Source organism: Typopeltis vanoorti, chromosome 5 (assembly GCF_054136105.1).
Source record: "Typopeltis vanoorti isolate ZY-2024b chromosome 5, IOZ_Tvanoo_1.0, whole genome shotgun sequence".
Taxonomy (NCBI): domain Eukaryota; kingdom Metazoa; phylum Arthropoda; class Arachnida; order Uropygi; family Thelyphonidae; genus Typopeltis; species Typopeltis vanoorti.
Window position 1 is genome coordinate 10,312,239 of NC_143553.1, and position 23,127 is coordinate 10,335,365.

The 23,127-nt window shown below is 36.3% G+C and overlaps 1 pseudogene; it reads right to left on the reverse strand.

Moving 5' to 3' along the window:
- Nucleotides 1–22,025: 22,025 nt before the first annotated feature.
- LOC150106222 (5S ribosomal RNA) lies at nucleotides 22,026–22,146 on the reverse strand (annotated as a pseudogene).
- Nucleotides 22,147–23,127: the final 981 nt, after the last annotated feature.

Genomic DNA, 23,127 nt, shown 5'->3' on the forward strand with positions numbered 1-23,127 from the left:
CAAGGAGAATAGAAGTGGAACTGCAGAATGAGCACATTTGAGGCTATTTGGTGTGAAATTGAGACTAGCAGAACAAAATATACAGCTGGGTGCTGCTACGAACCAGGTGATGGAATAGATGGTAGAGAAAGTATGCATAAGCAAATAGAAGAAATGAGTGGAAAGAGGGTAATTATTATGGTAGATTTCAACTATGGTAACATTGATTGGAATGAGGAGAGGACACATGGGAGGAAGGAATTGGATTTTATGCAGTTATTAAGGAATAACTATCTGCGACAGCATGTAATGGAAAATACTAGGTGTCAAGAGAGTGCTTGACCTAGTAATTGCATCTGAGAATTTGGCTGTCATGAATATGACCACGTTGCCACCAATTGATGGGAGTGATCATAGGATCTTGACTTGGGAGGTGGCTAAAGGTGTGGAATTTACAATTAAGACAGGGTACATGTGGAATTATTGGGTTGGTAAGTAAGACAAGCTTAGGAGTTTGATTGGTTCAGTGCCATGGCATGTAAAACTGCAAGGGCTGGATGTTGATAGTGCATGGGAGGCAATTAAGAAGTGTTTGCATGAGGCAATGGTTGACTGTATACCTAGAGTCCAAATAAAAAATCAAGTAGGGGTTAAATGGATGAACAACACCATTAAGCTTGAGCTGCAAAAAAAGAAACAACTATGGACGGAATTTAAGGAGAAAGGTGACCGGCAGGCACATGAACAGTATAAAGTGCAGGCCAGAAGGGTAACGAGTGTGGTAAGAAAAGCAAAATCGGATTATGAAAGAACATTAGCCATGCAGGCCAAAGAGAATCCCAAACAGTTTTTTTGATTTGTGGCAAGTAAAAGACTGAACCAATAGATTATACGGGAATTGTTGAATGAAGTGGAGGTGTATAGTCTATTACAAATCCTCAATGTCAATACATCTGTGGGATTGGATGGTATACCAGCTCGTATCGTATGCGAAGCGGCTAAAGAATTGTCAGTGCCCTTTACCACTTTATTTAATTTGAGTCTCAGGTCTGGGTTAGTTCCGAGGGGGTGGAAAGAGGGGAAAATAGTTCCACTGCATAAAGGAGGTTCCAAGACTGCTGTTGTAAATTACCGACCGATCAGCATATCAGGAATCGTTGTCAAGGTCTTAGAGAAATTAGTCAAGAAAAGAATAGAGGATTGGATAGATGAAAATGGGATACTGTATGGGGGACAGCATTGTATTGTGAAGGGTAGATCATGCCTCAATAACTTGCCCACGTTTTATAACACAGTGACGGCTGAACTGGATAAGGGTAATGGGTTTACAGTGATTCTACTGGACCTTGCTAAGGCCTTTCACAGGATACCACATGGAATTCTAATCAGTAAACTGCAGCATATGGGGATGGATATAGGATTGTTGAGATGGATAGGAGGGTGGCTGATGGAGAGATATCAGAGTGATTTATTCAGGAGTAGAGTCCAAAAGACGGCCTGTGATTAGTGGTGTGACGCAGGGTTCTGTTCTTGCACCACTACTTTTCAATTTGTTCATTAATGATATAGAAAAGGATCTGAGAGGAAGTGTTCATTTGTTTGCTGATGATGCAAAATTGGGTAGAGCAATAGTGAGTGCACAGGATGACAAAATTTTGCAAGATGATTTGAATAGTTTGGAGGACTGGGCTAAGGAGAATGGATGTCAATTTAACGTGGCAAAGTGTAAGGTTATGCATTTTGGGATGAAAAGATTAGCAGCAGTATATCACATTGGTGGAACCGTACTCCTGGAGATTGATGAGGCCAGAGATTTGGAAGTGTTGGTGGATAGGGTTTTAAAGTTTAGGGAGCACATCGCAAAAGTGGCTAAATCAGCTCATCAAATCAACTGGTTGCTGAAAAATACTTTAACAAGCAGAGAACAAACAGGTTATTGTTCCTCTGTATCGAGCCATGATAAGACCCCATCTAGACTACTGTGTTCAGGTATGGGCGCCAGGGTTTGTTCTTGATGGGGAGGAGGTGGAGAGGATCCAGAAACGAGTGACCAAGATGACAGCAGGTCGATGGAATAAACCTTATGAGAACAGGTTGAAGATTTGTCGGTTATAGAAATTGGTTGATAGATGGAAAAGGGATGATATGATTGAGACATTCAAATTACTGAAGGCGACTGGTGATGGGAGGACTAGGGGCCATACATGGAAGCTGGGCAAGAGTGTGGTTAGCAAGGGTTTTAGAGCTAGGTTTTTTACTTGGAGAGTGGTGAATGAGTGGAATAAGCTGCCAGAATCTGTTGTGGGTGCCATGACTGTGAATGAGTTCAAGGCGAGGTATGATAGATACTGTGTGAATGTCGAATAGTTGGTCTTGACATGATGTTAGGGCCTCCTTCGATGAGTCTGTCGACTCCTTAGAGTTGCCCATAATAATAATTTTTGCTCTTTGCCTCAACTCATCACTGTCAAACCTGAGCAACACACTTACAACCTTTCTTATCACATTATTATCTTCTATCCTTCTCAACAATCTCCTGATATCCTGTCCTACATTCTCCTTATTCCCAGTCAAGGCAATTGTTTCTCACCAGTTGAACTCTTTTGCACATTCACTCCTCATATCCAATCACTATTCATTTTATCTCCTGAGAAGCGAACCTTGTGCATCTTTTTGTTCACCATACCTCTAATAATCGAATCTCCATATGATGCTTCTCAAGTTTTTTGTGACTTCTTTCGACATGAACATCATTTGTTTAAGTCTTTTTCACTCTTCCCTGCATATCTAAATTCTCTTCATTTCACTCTGCATCTGTTTCACCTCTTACCTCATCTTCACCAACCTGGAATTTTGTTTATTTTGCATTATTTTATTTATTTATTTTTTTTTTTGCTATCATTTAATCTTGCTATCTCACCATCAGTTGCACAATCTTTTTTTTTTTTTTTGTCATTGGCACCATTTATCATCTTACCATTAATTGCATTGTGTTTTTCACTGTCATTTATCACACACTTTATTGTAAATCACACTGTTTTCTTTGCTATCAGTTTCACATGCTTTCTTAACATTCATGCTATCTTCATTTGACAGGGTGCCACATGATAAGCTGATATTTAAGTTGCAGCACATGGGTCTGGATGTCAGATTGGTCAACTGGATTCAGAATTGGCTGTATGATAGGTATCAGATAGTTGTGTATGGTGGAGCAGTTTCAAGGAGGCAGAGGGCTACAAGTGGGGTCCCACAGGGCTCAGTACTAGGACCTATATTGTTTAACCTTTATATCAATGACATTGCCAGTGGAGATTCAGTTGTTTGCGGATGATGTGAAGCTGGGAAGGATTATTAGTAATAGTGCAGATGTGGTAGCCCTGCAAGAGGATTTGAATAAGCTAGATAGATGGGAAAATGAATATGGTGTCAGTTTAATGCAGCAAAATGTAAGGTCTTGAGGTTTGGGAAACATCGATTGTTTCCTAAATACTCTATGGGAGGAGTTATACTGGAGGAAGTAGGGAAGACAAGAGATCTGGGGTTGACGATTGATAGAAACCTGAAATTTAGGGGGACATATTGATAAGGTGGTGAAGGTAACACAGAGGATTGCTGCAATTATGAGAAGGACACTGAATTATAAGGCTGGTGATTATGAAAAGCTTACAAGACAGCTTCATGGTATAACATGGAACGAGGAATTGCGTGGTAAGGAAATAAACGCTGCTTGGGAATTGACAAAAAAATACATAACATAATGTGTGAATGTATTCTGAAGGTCAAAAGGCTGAATAAGGTAGGTGTAAAATGAATGAATGGGAGGCGTAAGCATAAAATCTGGAAGAAGGAAGGTCCTTTGGAGACAGTACAGGATAAATAATGGTAATAATCAGTTACATTAAGAGTGTAAAGAATAAGCCAGGAGAGTGACTCAGTAAGGAAAACAAAAGTGCACTATAACAGAAATTGACAAATCAGGCAAAGAAAACTCATTGCGAGTATTTTCGATATGTAGCAAGTAGAAGACATACATATCACCATCTATTCTTAAGAAATGTGCACAACAGTTATCTATGCCTTTGAATTGGTTAGTTAATGAAAGTCTTGCAGTGAATAGGTTCCTAAGAAGTGGAAAGAAGGCAATATAGTACCAGTCCACAGGCATGGTTTTACGAAAGAAGTTTCCATTATAGACAAGTCTGTATAACTGCAGTTATAGTCAAGGATGTTGGGGAGATATTGATTAGGAACAGAATACAGGATTCGATTGATGGACATAGCATTCTTTATGATGGTCAGCATAGATTTGTGAAGAGTAGCACCTGTTTAAGTAATTTATCTTCATTTTATGTATGGGTGACAGATGTGTTACATAAGGAATAATCGTATACAGTGATATTCTTCGCCTTTGTAATAATATATGATAGATTACCACATGATAAATTGATGTACAAGCTGCAAAGCATGGGAATAGATAGTGTATTGGTTAGAAGGATTAGAGATCAGCTCTGTGAAAGATACCAGCAAGCTGCGTATGATGGAAGAGTGTCTCAAAAAAGGAGGGCAACCGGTAACGTACCCCAGATTTCTATTCTTGTGCCTCTGCTGTTTAACTTGTTTGCAAATGATGTATCTTGTTGACTGACTGGGAATCTTCAGTTGTTTGCTGATGATGCAAAGTTGGGAAGAATTATATGTAGTACTGTTGATGATAATTCCCTTCAGGAAGATTTGAATAGACTTTTTACTTGAACAAAGGAGTGGGGGTTGTAATTTTAATATCAATAAGTGCAAGATGTTGCATTTTGGAGTGCAGAAATATAAGGCTGTATACTATATCAACAGTGTCATACTGCAGGAAGTGGATGAGATTAGGGATTTGGAGGTGGTGGTTGACAGTAGACAGAAGTTTAGAGAGCATATTGCAAGTGTTGCAAGCTGCACATCGTGCTGTGTTGATAAGAAGTACTCTAACAAGTAGGGATAAGGAAGTGGTTGTGACACTGTATAAACACTGGTCAGACCACACTTGGTTTATTGTGCTCAAATCTGGCAATTTGATTTTCAGCATGATGTGGAGAGAGTCCAGAGGCAAGTGACTAAGACAGTATAAGGAATCTGGACTGCTGGCTATGGAGAAAGGTTGAAAAAATGTGGATTGCAGAATTTGATGGTTAGGAGTAAAAGAAGTGATATGATAAAAGAAGGGTTGATTGATAGAAACCGGAAATTTAGGGGACATATTGCAAAGGTGGTGAAGGTAAACAGAGGATTGCTGCAATGATGAAAAGGACACTGACTTGCAGAGGTAAAACAGTTATCATTCTGTTGTATAAGACCCTGATCAGACCACACTTGGACTATTGTTCTCAGATTTGGTCCCTTGGGTTTGAAGGGGATAAATTAACTGTGAAAAGGGTACAAAGGCAGATAAAGATGGTTTTAGGACTGTACAATGATAGTTATGAGGATTGGCTGAAGGAATGTGGACTGAAGAGTTTGGTGGATAGAAGAAGGAGAGGTGATATGATTGAGACTTTTAAACTGTTGAGAGGTGGTTACAGGGTTGACACTGGGGAGTTCTTTCGCTTCGTTGAACAGCGGGAAGGAGTGATGACAAGAGGCCATCCCTGGAAGTTACGAAAGGAAACTGTGAGCAAGAGTGTGAGGAGTGGTTTCTTTGCATGGAGGTTTTGTCCATGGAATGGTTGAATCGTGGAATGCATTGCCTGATGGAGTGGTGAGAGCGAGAACGGTCAATGAGTTTAAGGAGTGGTATGATAGACTTTGTGTTTCTTAGGGGGGGGGGACCTCCCCTCAATGAGTCTCGACAGACTTTATGTTCTTAGGACGGACCTCCCACAACGAGTCTTTTGACTCCATGGAGGCCTGAATAATAATAATAATAATAGCATTATCCAGGAGAAAGGAACAGGTAACTAACTATAATAATCTCAAAAATCAGCTAGATATAGTTTCATGAATGGAAGATTTGCATGGAAACTAGTTAAGAAATATTATCAACAGCAGTAGCAAATTCATCTCCCAATTGAGAGAGATAACACAATTTGATTTAAAGTGGATGACTAATGTAATTCAATGAGAACTACAGATGAAAAGAATTTATGAAAAAAAGTATAGAGAGACAGGTGGAAGTAGCTGAATGATAAAATCTGAGACTCAAGCCAAGAAAGTTACAAGTAGAGCAAGAAGACTAAAATGGAATATGAGAAATGATTGATACTGCAGTCCACTCTTCTAAGAACAAACTCCATTCTCTAGCACTTCATGGAGTGTGCATGGAAAAATGGGAAGGAGGAGGGGGGTTGAAAGACTAATGAAGATGATAGTGGAACTCAAAACCCATTTTCTCAGTATTATAACACCAAAAACATCACTAAATTATGAAATGTTTATTAACTGAATTATATTTTGATAGGTTTCAAACAACATCATAATTTACATGTGACAATGAGTAGGTGAAACTATTCAAATTTTAGCAGACATAAGATCTAAAATCCTAATTTAACATCCTCTAATGTTGTATAAATTAAGTTATTACATTTGCATAGGAGTTGATGTTAAGATGACTGTCTCCCGAATTTTTAGCCTATTAATACAGTCACATTTGTTAAGGTTAGGAGAAGGCTTTATTATAGCTACTGCCGACTCTAAAAATAGTCTCTGACCTGTACCAACTTCCATATAGTACACTGTTTTTTTCCCATCTAATCCTGTGTGAAAGAGTGTCGAAAGCATGGTCTGCAAATCCTGACTTGCCATAATAATGGTTGCAAATGTATTTCTTATGTTCTCTAAAATAAATGTTAATGGATAAGAAGATCCCTTTGGAAAGGCATCCCTTTCCATAGGACTTATCTTTGCAATACTTTCTTGGCTAATGGCTACAGCTCCTACAAAGAGAAAATATTACATGGCTGTCCTATTTCCTCCTTCTCAAACACACCAGAACAAACCATCACCATTCCTATTCCTAGCAAATACTATTAAATATAACTTGAGCACTCCATTCAAATCACATGTCAAATTAGCAACTCTGATCCGCTCTTCTAAGAACAAACTCCATTCTCTAGCACTTCATGGAGTATACATAGGTCCCTGTGATTTAGCCTGTTCTGGACAAAGAGGAAGATCCAATGTTCCTCTTTGTCCGGAACAGGCTAAACCACAGGGACTTTTGTACACTCCACGAAGTGCTAGAGAATGGAGTTTGAGGACAGCCATGTAATATTTTCTCTTTTGTAGGTGCCGTAGCCATTAGCCAAGAAAGTATTATAAAGATAAGTCCTATGGAAAGGGATGCATCACTAGAACAAATAGTCCTGGCTATATGAGTTTGAGGATTCTATGCTGCTGAGCTGGATGATGATGTAATTGTTCATGTAAATATCTTCCAGTGCATGTTGGCTTTCTATAAATGATAAAATATAGTGAACCAGCTGCAATGCAAGTGACTAATGTATTAAGAAGAGGCACACAGTTATTTGATTCATTTTCCAAAAAAGTGAATTTTGTTCTGTTGACTGCTAAGGTAAGTTACAAAGGCATCCAAAATATTTGGCCCATGGAAACCAAATGACAGCCACATCATCAACAATATGTAACCAGACTAAGGATCTGAATGTAGTTGTGGTAAGCAGTTTGTTCTCAAAATGCCCCATGTAAAAGAAAGAAAAATGACAAGAGGCCATCATGGAAGTTGCAAAAGAGGGTAGTGAGCATTGCCTGATAAAATGATTGAGCAGAATTTGAACAAGTTTTAAAGGGTATGTGATACTGTTGTCTAAGATAGGCCTCCTGGAATGAGACATAATTTCACGGACATCCTGAATAATAATAATAAATGACACATCAATAAAGTACCTCAGAACTGATAATTAACATAATTATAAAAAGTGGAATGCAATAACTGATTGAATGGTAAGTTTAAGGCAAAGTTCGGTGAGCACTATCTAATGGACAACCAATATAAATTCAAAAAGTCAAAACAATTTTGGATTGTAAGTTGATTATACAAAGCAACTGGAATCAGGAAATAAAAGCTTAAAGGATGAACAAAAAATTTTTAATTCATTTCAAGATATGTTACAATTGTTCTTTATGTGGATACTTCTGTTATTTTTATTTATTTATTTATTTATTTATTTATTTGAATTAGCAAAGACTTTTCTGTAATTCTTTCAGGAATGACAGTAGTGACAGTTGCTTTTAGACAATCCATATAAAAAACTGGGACAAGGGAAGAGTGGAACTTTCAGAAACATGCAAGAGTGTAGAAGGCATCAGAGAACAACAGAAAGAAAAAGGCAAGAGAATGGGAACAAGACAGTGGAGGAGAGGAAATTGCAGAAAGCAAGAGAGTGTGGAACAAGGGATAGAGATGAGAGAGAGAAGGGGATTGGAAGCTGTAAGAGTCAGGGATGTCAGTGTCAAAGGATGAATGAATCTGTTCAGAGTGCCATGTATGGAGATTATGATTTGGGGAGTGAGGAGTACAGTGCCAATGGAGTGCTTGCCTGACATTGAGTGTGTCACTGGCAGTAAAGAGGGGTGAAAATGTGAAGGAGATGACAGCAATGCATAGGACAAATGATCTGAGCAGTAGCATGAATCGTGTAACACAAGATTTGAGGTTGATGTTAGAGATAGTGCAGTAGAAATGTGTCCAAGGAAAGATAATGAGAACATTGCCTCAGTATGATAATTGGGAGTGGAGGAGAAGAGCAGTGATAACAAATGAGATAACAGATGAAACAACAGCCTCTCCAGATGCCTGCACCTTCTGCATTCAAATGTAATCCATCTCTTCTCTCCTCAATGGTACTCCATGCATCCGCAAATTCCAGTCCTCTTCTCCCACACATTCTCGGGGAAAGTATATGAAGGAAGAAGGGTCAGTAGTTGATGGGAGATACTTGAGAAAAAGTTGTTGACAGCAATGGCAGATTGTATACCAAGAGTGAAGAAGGTAAAGCAATTTGGAGTCAAATGGATGACAAGAGCAATAAAAGCAAAATTGCAGAAGAAAAAGAAATTATGGAAAACACATAAAGAGAGAAGTAGAGAACAGATGTATGAGGAATAAGGCTCAAGCCAGGAGAATAACTAATATTAAAACGAAAGAAAAATTAGAATACGAGAAGAGACCAATGCTGCAATCCAAGGAGAATTCCCATGTTTTTTTTTTCTCTCTGCTATGTGGCGAGTTGGAGGAAAAATGATCATAGATGAATTACCTTGCAGGATGGAAATGGGAATTGGGTGACCAAAGCAGATGATATAGTTGAGCTATTTAATGATCACTTTATTAGAGTGTTCTATCCTGGTACAGCAGGCTTTATTCCTAAAAAGTTAATGAGTGATGTGATACTTTTATCTCTTGTGGTCAGTGTCCTTCTCAACATTCCAGCAATACTCAGAGTTGTCTTCATAACCTTTGCAATATGTCCTCGGAACTTCAAGTTTTTATCTACAATCAGACCAAGCTTCCCTGCTCCCTCCATATCTTCCAGTATAACTCCACCAGGTGAGTATGAATCATCCCATCTGTGGATCCCAAATATCAAGCACATATTAATTACATTTACAAATACATTTAGTTGCTTAAACTGGCATCCCCATTCGTTTGTCATCATTCCAGCTTATTCAAATCCTATTGAATAGACAGAACATCAGCAGTATTACTAACAACCCTCCCAAAATTCACATCATCTGCAAACAACTGAATATCTCTCTGTAGTCCTGTGACAATATCATTGTCATAAAGATTGTACAGCAGTGATCCCAGTACAGAATCCTGCAGAACTCCTCCTTCTACAACCTTTTGGTTCTGTCCACTGCTGGACGAAGGTCTCCCCCATGGTTTTCCAGACCACTCAGTTTTCTGCCTCTGCCATCCATCTCACTCCTGCAATTTGTTCCAGTTCATCCCTCCACCTTCTTCTCGGTCTTCCTCTTTGTCTTGCTCCATCCATTGGTCTCCACTCTGTTGTTTTCTAGTCCATCTCCTGTCACTGCATCTGGCAATATGGCCAGCTCATCTCCACTTAGCCTGTTTAATGTATTTTACAATATCCATGACACCTGTTTGAGATCTTATCCAGGTATTTGTCTTTCTATCTCTTAATGGTATTTTTAGCATACTTCTTTTCATGCAATGGTGTTGTTCTCATCTTTTTGTTTAGGGCTTCTGTTAAAGTCCATGTTTCTCCTCCATATGTTAGGACAGGAAGTATGCACTGGTCGAAAGCTTTCCTTTTTAGACTCATAGGGGATATCACTTCTGAATATGTCTCTCATTTTCCCATAAGCCATCCATCCAAGGTGAATTCTTCGTTCAATCTCTTTTCTTTGGCACTACTCAAAGGATAACAATTGGCCCAAATATACATATGAAGTAACTTGCTGAACTCCACTTCCAATTATTTGAAGGGGATTAAGTAACCTTGGAGAAGGTGAAGATCATGAACATGCAGACTGCAGAGCTTGTGGGATAGAAGATAAAGTGGGTTGGAAAGGATATGACTGAGACATTTAAGCTGTTGAAGGGTTATTATTGTGTTAACACTGAGGAGATTTTTTATATGGTAGAAAGGGGAAGGAACAAGGAGAAGGGGCCATCCCTGGAATTTGCAAAAGGGAGTGATGAGTAAAAAATTATTATTTTTTGTATGGATAGTGATAGGTGCACGGAATGCATTGCCTGAGAGCGTAGTGAGCATGCAGATAGTGGATGAAGTTAAGGAGTGGTATGATAGAACTGACCTCCCACAATGATTCTTGTGACTCCATGGAGGTCAGGAAAATAATAATAAAATCATGCATGAACAAGTAAAACAATTTACATATCTTGTTAATCACATCATTCACAACTGTGACAGTATACTCCAGACTTACACAGATGGTCTATTATAAATAAATTAAAATATAGAAAAATTATATTATTTCAAAAAAGCCTCAAACTAAGACTCTATAAAACCATTATTATACCTATGGCAACATATGGAGCCGAGACATGGAGACTCATTCAGAAAGAAATACAGAAAATCACAGCATTTGAAATGAAATGGTCAAGAAAAATAAATAAAACTCACTGGTCAGAACACAAAAGAAATGAGCAAGTCAAAAACAAATTAAACCATAGAGAAGATATCATAGATGTAATTCTTAAACAGAAATTAAGATGGTGGGACACTTCAAGAGAATGTCCTCTCAGAGATTACTAAACATAGTCTTGAATGTAATTACTGGATCAAGATGAAGAGGCAGGCCAAAAAGAACTTAGTGTTTAAAAGAAAGGTTGTAATTACTGAGTTTCAGTGAGCTGACAGAAATGGAAGGATGAGAAAGATTTCTTCATATGGGACTCAATTCATATGGGTTTATTCAGAGGCTGCAATATCAATCTTACTGTGATATGGTTGCCTGTGAATGTTAAGATGATTTTCTTCAGAAACCATTACTGCTCTGTTTAATAAATGCCTAAAGTAGCTTGAAGAAGTTCATATTTGGTTTCTTGAGCAAGGTTCCCAGATTATCCAAACCTGGCCAACCATGACACCAAATTGAACTACGTTTCCAGACTTTCATGGGATAGAAATGACATTACAAAAGTGGAATATCACCATCATCTATATTCATCTCAGATGCATTCTCCAACTGGTTTGCAGAATGTAAAATGCTAATTTTCTTGTGGTTTGTAATCTTGCTGCTTCCATATAAAACTGAGCTCAATTCAAAAGTTCTTATAAATATTTTTGGTTTCTTGGACAATATCCATAGTATCCTACCTTTGCTGCAATAGTTCATCATCACTTTTGACTATGATAGAAAGGTCTGCATATGCATTAGCTAATCTCATCTATGTAACAGTATTTTAACATGATTAGTTGAATATCAACATTTGGTGCATAGATAACATGAAATAAAAAGATAATTTACAAATATACATTTTATATTCTGTTTATATATTTAACCTCACTACCAGCTGAGGTGGATGAAATAATGAGACCAAACTGCACTTCTTATCCATATTATTCAACGGGTGTTACAGAATCGTATCCAGATTTAGCTGGATGTCTATAGATGTCATGGCCAGTTGGGGGGTTAACACACTACAATTAATGTAATTGGGTAAAGATTTAAAAAAATAATACCGTAAATTTCCGAAGTCCATAACTGTACTTTTGATCTGAATTCCAGCCTTCACTGATAAACCAAAGACTGCTAGGGTTATCTGTTATTTAAAAAAGTTCAAGATGTGTATATTTGAGAATACAACCATTTTATATTATATACATATTTAATTCAACAGTAATATCTCTGAAATATAAAAGTTTAATGAGTATCATAAAAAAAAGTCAGTGCTGTACTACTGACAACAAAAGGGCAACATCAGCAGAATGATATTTATTCAAATTTTCTTAAGATATATTTCATTAATATGATTTATTTTAGACAAAAAAGCTTCTGTAGTTATTGTTGATGTTAATAGAACTGGTATAAGATAATTACATCTAATTACACATATCATAAAATATGTGTAAATATATGAATTTTTTAAACTCTATGGGATACTTCATCAGGAATACAGTTATTAACCAATTTGTAAACACATGAGTAGAATAATTCTTGAAACTATAATCTAATATCAATAGAATCACTATTAAACAATAGTTAATATTCTATTAACTTAGCATAATATCCATCATAACTTAATTTTACAAATTTTGCCCTTCATACAGACCAATTAAAGTAGGTTTAGGAAAAGATTCTGATATTTATTACACTTAAGTTAGACACGGTTTCATTTCTGAAGCATATTTAAACTTACAAATATAGCTATTAAATTCCATATATAGTATTCATGTTAGGTGTTTTTATTTATTTATTTTATTCATGATGTGATAAGCTACACCCATTGGTGGGATTCAAATAATTTAAGAACCGGTTCGCTGCCCTAATGACCGTTTTAAGTATAAAAAATGATATACTGAAAGGTAGTTTATTATTTCATACAGTTAATACTTAAATAAGAACAATAAAAGAGGTACACAAAACTAGATTATGTTAAGAGAAAGAGTTTTAAAATATTAATGAAAAAATATTAACGTGATAAAAATGTGAAAAACTTGTGATAAAAACTCAGTTTTTATCACAAGTTTTTCCATGGCTTTCGAAATGGGCAATAAGATAACCCTTGAAATCTATATTTCTATTGGTTCATTGTGTCCTATCTTCCTATTGGTTTTACTGATCAGGGAATACCAGCGCACTCATAATATCTTGTGGGAATTTTGGGCGGAACACAAAGCTGAAACAAATGACAGCGTGTCACCCCCTGGTTGTTTGGCACTTTTTCTACATTATGTTTGTTTACTGAAGTAACAAACGCGAGGGAATAAAAATATAGTATTTCATCAAAGGTATAACGAGTTTTATGAAATGAATAAATAAATATTACAAGCATGGTTCCGTCTAATTTTTTTCACCTATGGACGGAATGAACATTACTATGGGCGCTAGAATATGCTGTTGCACAGATGAACGTTAAAAAAGAGTAAGAAATGTAAATTTGTGATTTCCACATTGGGTGGCTGCCAAGGCGACCACCTTAAAGAGAATCCTAATTACAAGTGCCATTTTAACAACCGGTTCGCCGAACTCAACAAAAAATTAGGTATCGGTTCTGTTGAACCGGTGCAAACAGGCTGAATCCCACCACTGGCTACACCTGATTTGTGTGGTTTGTTTTTATCAATGTCCTTGATTTATTGATGTTTCTTTGAATATACTGTTTGTCTAATACTACATATGCCACAAACACTTAAAATTTAATATATACTTGGCTATTGAGAGAGTTAGAATATGCTACTTGGGTGATCTTGAAAATATTTTCATGGGCTGAAAGGCTACTTTGAGGTCATGCTGTTTCAACACCCCCCTCCTATTACCAACTATATAACCTGTGACATTATCAATGTAGGATAAAGCAATTGTAGCCTTGTAAGTTTAATAAGAATGTTTTCTTGCATATTTGAGGAGTCATCAAGTGTTTTTGCAGGATGTTATTAATAGAATTTAGCAATTTTTTTACAAGAACTTCTTTATAACTCTTCATTTCTGAGCAAAGTGATAGTGAGAAATAGAATGTAGAATCCACATTGGCTATAATCAAAAAAGCTGTTAATAGCAAAATATGCCCAATCATGCCACAAAAATATAAGAGAAATAAACTACAAGAGTGCAGTCACTTTAACCAGCATCAAGAATGTTACAAATAAAACACCTCAAATTAAAAAACAAATAAAAACTATCATTACACGGTACTAATGTACTATAGGTTGATCAACCAACCTCTCATATATGGGCTCAACATTAAAAAATAAAAAAATAAAAATAAAAATAAAATAAATAAAACCTGTAGTGTGGAAAGAACACAATCTCAGAAATTCTTTCATACCTATAAAAAAAAAAAACTTTCCATGATGTGAAGATCACCCAAGTAACATCATCCACTTCTCAAGAAGCTATATGTATATAATAATTTCTGCACAAATGGCATATGTTAAATTGGACAAACAAAGTACAGGAGAAAGGTGCAAAGAATATCATGGATATGAATGTTGATAAAGAAAGAGCACATTCATCAAGCATAGCTTATCACATCATGAATAAATAAAAGTAATCTGGCCCCAACACTTATGTGCGACACAGGTGTTGGGGCCCAGAATGTTGAATTTAATGGCTATATAAAGAAGCTTCAAAAATGGCAGAATGCTTACTCAGTGTAATAAAAATCTGAACATTTTCATAATTAACTTGGACACAGTCTACATGAAAGATATAAAATTCACAGAACTAGGATATGATGGGCATTATACAGAACAAATTAACAACGATTCATGTATATGACAAATCACAATCTGAATTATCACTAAGACAAAAATTCTATTAATGGAAATTTATATTTTAAGAATAACTCTTCTCATATATTTGTTTACAAATTGAAAAATGACTATATTCCTGGTGAAGTATGCCACAGAGATTAAGAAACTAGTAGAATAAAGATTTCTTTTAGATTTTATGGCATCACACCAGAGCTATTTAAAGTAATTTACTTTCATTTTTACTCCTAAAATTCATTTCAAATGTTTAATTTAATATTATAATAATTTTTAAAAAATCTCATTTTTGATATGTACCCACAAGAGATGTAAACAGATACTATCACAAGAGTATATAATTAGGTCAAAATTAGACCACTACTAACCTATATGGGGAACACAATCGTGTCTAAAGATTCATTACATGAAGTTCAGATTATCAGTGCAATACCTGTTCTTGAATGTATTCAAGACCAACTCTGACAATCTATTCCACTCATTTTCCACTCTGCAAGGTAAGAATCTAGCACTGTGGCCTTTCCTAACTACACTTAATTTCAGTGATAATCTCATATCTTATTCCTACTCCCCCCCCCCCCCCACAAACATACACAAAGTGTTGGAAATTTTCCTGTGTATCAATCCTTTAAAATCTTTTTTTTTTTTTAGCAATTTAAATATTTCTATTGTATTCTGTGTTTTCTGCTTATAATACATCCCTGAAATCCCTGACTTCATCAATTTCCTCAAGTGCAACCGTGTAATCTTTTCAACCTCCAAACACATAACTTTCCACTTTTCCACATTAAACTAGCACCCATTATGTCTTTCTCATACTGTCACTTTGTTTAAATCATTCAAGCTCTCTAAATTTGCCTGATTGACTATTACATAATACCTAATTTTGCATCCTCCACAAACTCAATATTTCCCTTCAAATTATATTCTCTATCACTGATGTACAAATTAAATTGCAGCAGTTCACACACACAGTTCAGCAGCACACTACTACTACTAGTCACCTGCCTTCTGGTGGATTCTTCTCCTCCATATACTACTCTTTTGGAATCTATCTGTCCATTAGCTACCTTTATATCCATATCACAAGCCTCGTATCCATCCAATTTCCACCATTTAATAGAGATCAATGCAAATGTCTTTCTATTCCAAAAAGTGAATCAATTATTAAGGCATGACCTACCCTTCACAAAGTTAAGTGATCCCTATTCCACTCATTCCAGAATTCTGACCCTGACCATTTTCTTGAATATCACCTCCAAGATGCTGACTGGTCTATAAATCACTACATCTGTGCCTTCTTGGTGCGATGGAAATATCTTTCCCTCATTTTCCCATAGGAACTTATGTTATACAGCTTAGTCGATTCCTTTGTACATTCTCATGATACTTTGGCTGAATTTCTCCTAAATGAATTAATTTTTTTTATTAAATATTTGGCTGTGATATGCTGATGACGTTTTTGCTGCCTGGGGTTATTCCGAACAAGAACTACACTGGTTTCTAGATAAAATAAACCTTCTTCATCCTTGCATCAAATTCACGCTACAAAAATAATCTCCACAGGGTATCTCCTTTCTGGATTTACACATCCAAACAAAAGAAGATGGTTCCATCTCCACTTCTGTCTATTGCAAACCGACATTTTCAGGTCACTACATTCACAACTCTTCTGCTCATTATCCATCTCAAAAATTTGGCATCATTAAATCATTAGTAACCAGAGCATACAGGTTCTGCTCCTCTGAAGAATCTCTAAACAAAGAATTGGAAATAATCAAAAATACAGCCATACTAAATGAATACAATCTTAAAACAACTCAAAAAATCATCGGTCACTTCCCCCCACATCAACCTAGACAAGAACAAGCCCATAGGATTCCCATACCTTATGTCAAAGGCATCTCTGAACATCTTTCAAAAATTATGAAGAAATACAAACTTGCTACTACCTACAAACCAATCAACCAGATCTATAACTTGTTACCTTCTCCTAAAGACAAACTCTCACCTCTGATGCTACCTGGCATGTATGAGGTTCTATGCTCCTGTAAATTGTCTTACTATAGACAGACAGGTAGATCTGTTCATAAACACATTTCAGAACATCAAGACCATATCTGTCTTATCAAACTGCAGAAATCTGGCCTTGCACAAGATGGAGTTGAAAACCCAAACCATAGTATCCATTGGAAAAATACCAAACTTCTACATAGATCTTTATATAAACATGAACGTTTATATAAAGAAAGTGCTGAAGCCCTACTTCACAAACCAAATCTAAACCATAATGACATTCTTGCTATTCCTGAAGCATGGGAAACTGTCATACAAAAGTGTGTAAAATAATTAATCTTATTTTAATGTAATCTCCCCCCACTCCAGACATATTTTAATTTAATTCTATAACACGCTACTGCACGCATATTGGGATTCCATTATAATCATACACCCTAACTGTATGTATGTTATTCCTAGTATTGTTTGAATTAACTGTACTGACAATGTCCTTTGATACTTAAGATGAAATATTTACTTATTAAAACTTACTACTGTGGTTATTATGTGTTTGTTTAGTCATTAATTTTGTTATATAGCCAGATTTCCATTTTTTTTTTTTTTTAAATATCTGTCATCCCTCTTGACTCATTGATCCAATATATGGCAGTTAGAGGAACCAATAAGCATATCAGAGCCATGTGCAGGATGCAGCTGAGGATTGAGATAGAAGTTTATTGCTTCTTTCTTTTTTTTTTTCTTTTTTTCCCCTCTCCAGAGTTACAGGTTGTAGTTGGGAATACTTCATGAGTAAGCCTGGTTAAGAGGACAGAGCTAGATGAAATAAAAGAAGAAAAGCAGGTTTAGTGTAGTTGCATTTGCGCTGAAAAGGAATACTTGTTCCTAGTTCAGTAGAGTAATGACCACTGAAGTACCTGTAGAAGACAGTGCACGAAAACACTGCATCTGTGAGATAGACGCTGAAGTGATTCTGCAAGAAAGGGATCATCTATGAGCCTAACTGCACTCCTTTGGACAGCAACAAGTTTTATTTTGTTTTGGGCAAAATGGGCAAGAGCTGGGATACCAGCAGATTCCCCCCTCCCCCCACCGACCCATCCAGTTAAAATGTACTATATAGATAGTAACTTGGTGAGGGGGGGGGAAAGAAAATCACTGAGCTGAAGAGAGGTGCTGGAGGTAATTTTAGTCCAAGCAGAAAGAGAATCAATCTCGTCTGGTGATTTTGTGTATTACTGAAGGTAATACAGGTGAGTTGAGATCTCACATGCAAGAGAAAAAGCAAGATTTTTTTTGGTGGCAGTGAAAGTGATGACCAGATTGTTAACATATGATGGTAGGTATTTTGTGAACAATAGCTAGAGTGGATCTCTCCCACAATGAGCCTTTGACTATGGAGATAATAATTATATTTCTATATATTATACGTCTATCTTTAATTTAACTTTATATAGTAATGCTACAAGTTATTTAGTTAATGAAACTTGCAGGTAGATGCCAATGAACCTATTTAAGCTTAAACGTTTAATTTATTGATAAATTGCATTTATCAATAAATTAAATAATACCAAGAAATTATATACTTGGTTTAATCCTTCATCCAAGTGTAAGCAAACAAGTTTGCACCTGAACTATTTTCAGGCCTGGGATAACTCGTATAAAGAAGTCAATAACTTCACATCACTTGTATCCCTTAGAAATCCCTGTCTGCTACATCTTTCACTTAATTCAGTCATGGTGTTATGTGAAAGAAAAAGTCTTACAGTAACACAATCAAACCCTTTTTATCAAAAATGGTCAGAACAAGGATCAAACTTAACTTAGGATAACCCCATTTTTCTAAATCATTCTACAGCATCTTCTCACCAGCACATCAAAGGAAATACAAGAAGATACTTGTGTTTTCTTTTGCAGTGATGAGGAAATTACCAATCCACTTCGTGAAAATTTCCAACAGCATGGGGGACTAGTCCGGTCTTATCCTTCCCACAACATGCAAATATTGCTCTGTATTACCTCATAAACCAGTCTGATCAAAACATAGAATGTTTATTGAGAAGTTCTCATACAAAGAAACCTGATTTGGATATTGGATACAGTCTGTCAATGATACTCTGGAAATATAGATACCCCTATCAAACAAGCCCTGCTAGATTTCGTAAGCTTTTCTGAACAATCACTCTTCTACTAGTCAGTTCACAATGGAGCTCGAACATGAGAGCACACATACTAATTATAGTTCTTGTACATACTAATCAAAATTAAGAAGAGTGAAAACTCACTCATTTTTGCACAAATCAATGAACTTGCATGTCCAGTCACTTAAAAACCTATTGTAATACATGAGGAATAATTAAAACATTAAAGTACTGTAGCATTGATAGAAAAGGAGCCAACAACACTCCTCTAACCAGATAGTCAGAAATGGGCTTTTCAGAAATAGCTATAATGAGAACATAGAATAATACACTGCATTCCAAGACTCTCTTACACTACTGCCAACACTATATATGTTTCTGGGGAGCAGGAATCCTCTCATTCATAGATGCAGCATTTGTAAAAACTGTAAAATCTTCAAGAGTCATGGCATCAAAGTAGCATTCAGAATCAAACAAAATCAGAAGAATCCTTTGATCCTCTAGGTTCCTAGATGATCACGCTTCGAACAAGCATTTCGGTATGAATGAGATTACTCGTGAGTGTCAGATTCCATATTCAGGGTTCTGAGGTAAGAACAAAGAACACATAATGGATGTTGCACATCATAAGAAAGATAAAACAACTAGCTTAAATTCCACTGAAAAAATCACATGAGTGGTTTGAAATTTCAATCAGGAATTTCAGAAATTATTTCATGTCATTCTTTCATGTGAAATTTCACACTGAAATTCCAGTCATGCAAAACAAATGAGAATCTTTTCAAGTAAGCAGTCAAGAAAAGATCTTACCAACAATATAGAATGTATCCCTGGAATCTTCCTTCCACATCATTAAATCTCATATCATATGGGCACCTCCATGGAGTCTAAAGACTCATCGTGGGAGACCCTCTATCTACACAATGCATCATACCTCTCCTTGAACCCATTAACAGACTAAGCACTCACAACTGACTTTGACAACCCATTCATTCCACTGATTCACAACTCTCCAAGCAAAAAATCTAGTCCTCACACCCTACTAACCACACCTTTATTCAACTTCCAGAGATGACCCCTTGTTCCAGTCCCTGCAGCCAAGTGCTGAAACATTTCCCCTGCATCAATCCTATAAAACCCTTTAAACAACTTAAATGTTTCTATAATATCTCCTCTTTTCACCTATCAACCAACTTCAACAATCCAAACTGCCTTAAGGGTCCTATGGGAACAGACTTGAGCACAGTAATCCAGATCATAAAACATGATATGTGCAACAAATGGGTGCAATGACAAGATTTGAAATTCATACATTAGTTACTACTTGACTTCGAGTTGTTTCTTGCTATTTTGGTAATTTAATTAATACCTTTCAGTTTCTTTCATCCCTCTATGAAGAAGATAGATTTGACTACAGGAAAATAATAAAAATGCTTCAGCCAGTTAACAGAATAATTACACTTTTATTGAATCTATTTTTATTGCCATTGTTTCAAATTCTGTGTTGATATAGACAGAAATAAAAAAGTGCAGATAAAAAATAACTGAACTACTAAATTACATAGTAAATGTTACTCACTATGATGATCAGTATTATGGGTCCGACAAGACTCCACACCACACTTTCATGTACTGAAAGCCAGCAGCTGAAGATATAAACAATGAATAACGAAATGTCAACATGCATATTTAAGTATATCAGATCAGAATACTAAGTAAATAAGCAGTCAATATTATCACTATTATACAGAAATCTCCATGGACTCATCATTGGAGGTCCACACTAACCATTTTTCACACAATACCTATCATGCTTCTATTAATACTAATTTACTAACAGAGCACTCATTAGTACATCTGTCAACCCTCTCAACTCATTCGTCATTTTCCAAGCAAAAAATATCTACACAACTGTTACATGACTTTTAGGGTGGGCTTTGATCTCTCACTACTTGTCAGAAATGCCTAAAAATAGAAATAAACATATGAAGTGAATTATGAAGAGATGAACAGAAATTGTGGCCTCATAAGATCTTAATTCAGAGATGGCATGAGAGGAGAATCAAGTGGAGTTACCAGTTCACTTCTGCAAAGTTTAAGGTTTCTGTGAGGTAAGTGAAATTTGGTAGGCAAGGATGGAATACAAAGTAACAACTGGCAGAGACATTTTGAAGGTGATGAGAGATCTGAGACTAGTGGAAGAAAAGGATATGAAGTTTAGAGATCATGATAAAGCTGTTAAGAAACCACACTGGACTGTAGCAATGATAAGGAGGACATGAACATGTAGTAAAAGCAAAGAGGTTATGGTTCTATTTGTATAAGACCTTGATCAGGCAGCATATTAATGTGGAAGAGATTTTCCATAGCATGGAGAAAGAGGAGTAAAATAAGAAGTTATCCCTGGAAAGTATAAAAGAAACATGTGAACAGGGATAACAAGTAGTACTATCAGCCTGTGTACAGTACTGGTCAACTTGTGTGGCGCCAAGAAATTAATGCAATCAAATTGGGAGGGAAGAGTTAAGAACGTAGATTTCACTGCAGTACAAAACATTGATTAGACAACACTACGCTTCACCTTAGCTAATACATTCAGATGCTAATTTCTTCCATTCATGTGCCATCTCCTATCTAGGAAGTTGACTACTATAATGTGACTTATGGTTGACTAGTGACGTAACAACATGTGGTGAAGACCCTATCTCTTCCACATATTGTCATAAGTATTCATGACTGTAAATCCGTGCGTGTTCTCACGGCCGGTTTGCCTGTTCTGAGGCACGAAAAACCCGAGTTTCCAGGTGAAAAAACCCTCTAAATCCGTATGAGACTGACTAACTCACCTTTAATCGAAAGAGACCAGAAAACGGTTCCTCATGTCATGGACGGGAATCGAACTCGGGTCTTTCTGACCAAAGGACTTTGTCTATACCGACTGAGCTATGGAGGCTCAAATAATTAATGCCAGCAGCACCCAGGATTCCCAGGTGGTCACCCTCCCAAGTATACTAACTGCGCTCAGTTTTGCTTAACTTCAGTGTTCAGATGAGAACTGGTGCTTTCAAACCGATCTGGCTGCTGATTTCTAGTGTAATGGAAAAACTGAGGAGGATCTGGCAAGACCTACGATTGCTGAATCTCTATAAAGTCTGCCCTGCAAAGCAAAATCATCAAGAAATGTTATATATTTTCACTCTGATTTGGATCTAGATAACAATATCTTCAAATAGAGAAAGTTTTACATAATAGCACTTATCTGAATACTACTGCTTCTTTTCATAAGAAAATAGTAATCTGCCTTCTTAATGATGAGAATGCCTTAATTTCAAAAACAAAAGTCTTGGAGATAATGCATGGATTTGTAAGTGAGTGACCCCAAGTTTTATTTAGTTAGCTGTTTTGAAAGGGACAATACTTTATATTATAGAAATATATAACAACTTTTGGTGACATGGAAAACATATCCTTTCAATAAAATAATGAATATCTTGGAATAATACAAAAGCATTGAACAATTATTGCAAGCTTGGTAGTATCCATGCAATAACATCAGATATTCTGTTGAGTATTAACTAGATTTTCTTATATCAATCCAAAACACAAGAGATTTAAAAAAAAAAAAAAAAAAAAAACTATAACACAACCGTACCACGTATGCATGAGTGGTTAAAAGAGATGGAATCTATTAACAGGTTTCTTGAAGAGCCTGAGGTTGTATTCATTAGGAATAAAAACAGTATGGCAGAGATTGTTTCAAAGTACAGAAGTAGACAGAATGAAAGAAGTTGGTCAAACATGTTTGAAGTTGAACTGTGTATAGACTTTGATCAGTGACTGCTCATGTATTTCCATGATTAGAGGAAAGTAAACAAATAGTAGTTGCCATTTCTGTGGAGCACAACCCACAAAAGTACTCATTAAAAAACTCATTATAATGCAGAGACAGAGCACTTATGAGAAAGTGACTGGAGCAAATGAGAGAAAGTCCACCCATTAGATAAAATACCTTTTTTTGTATCCAATCTCTCAATCCCCCCCCTCCCCCACATATTAGCGAGACTCAT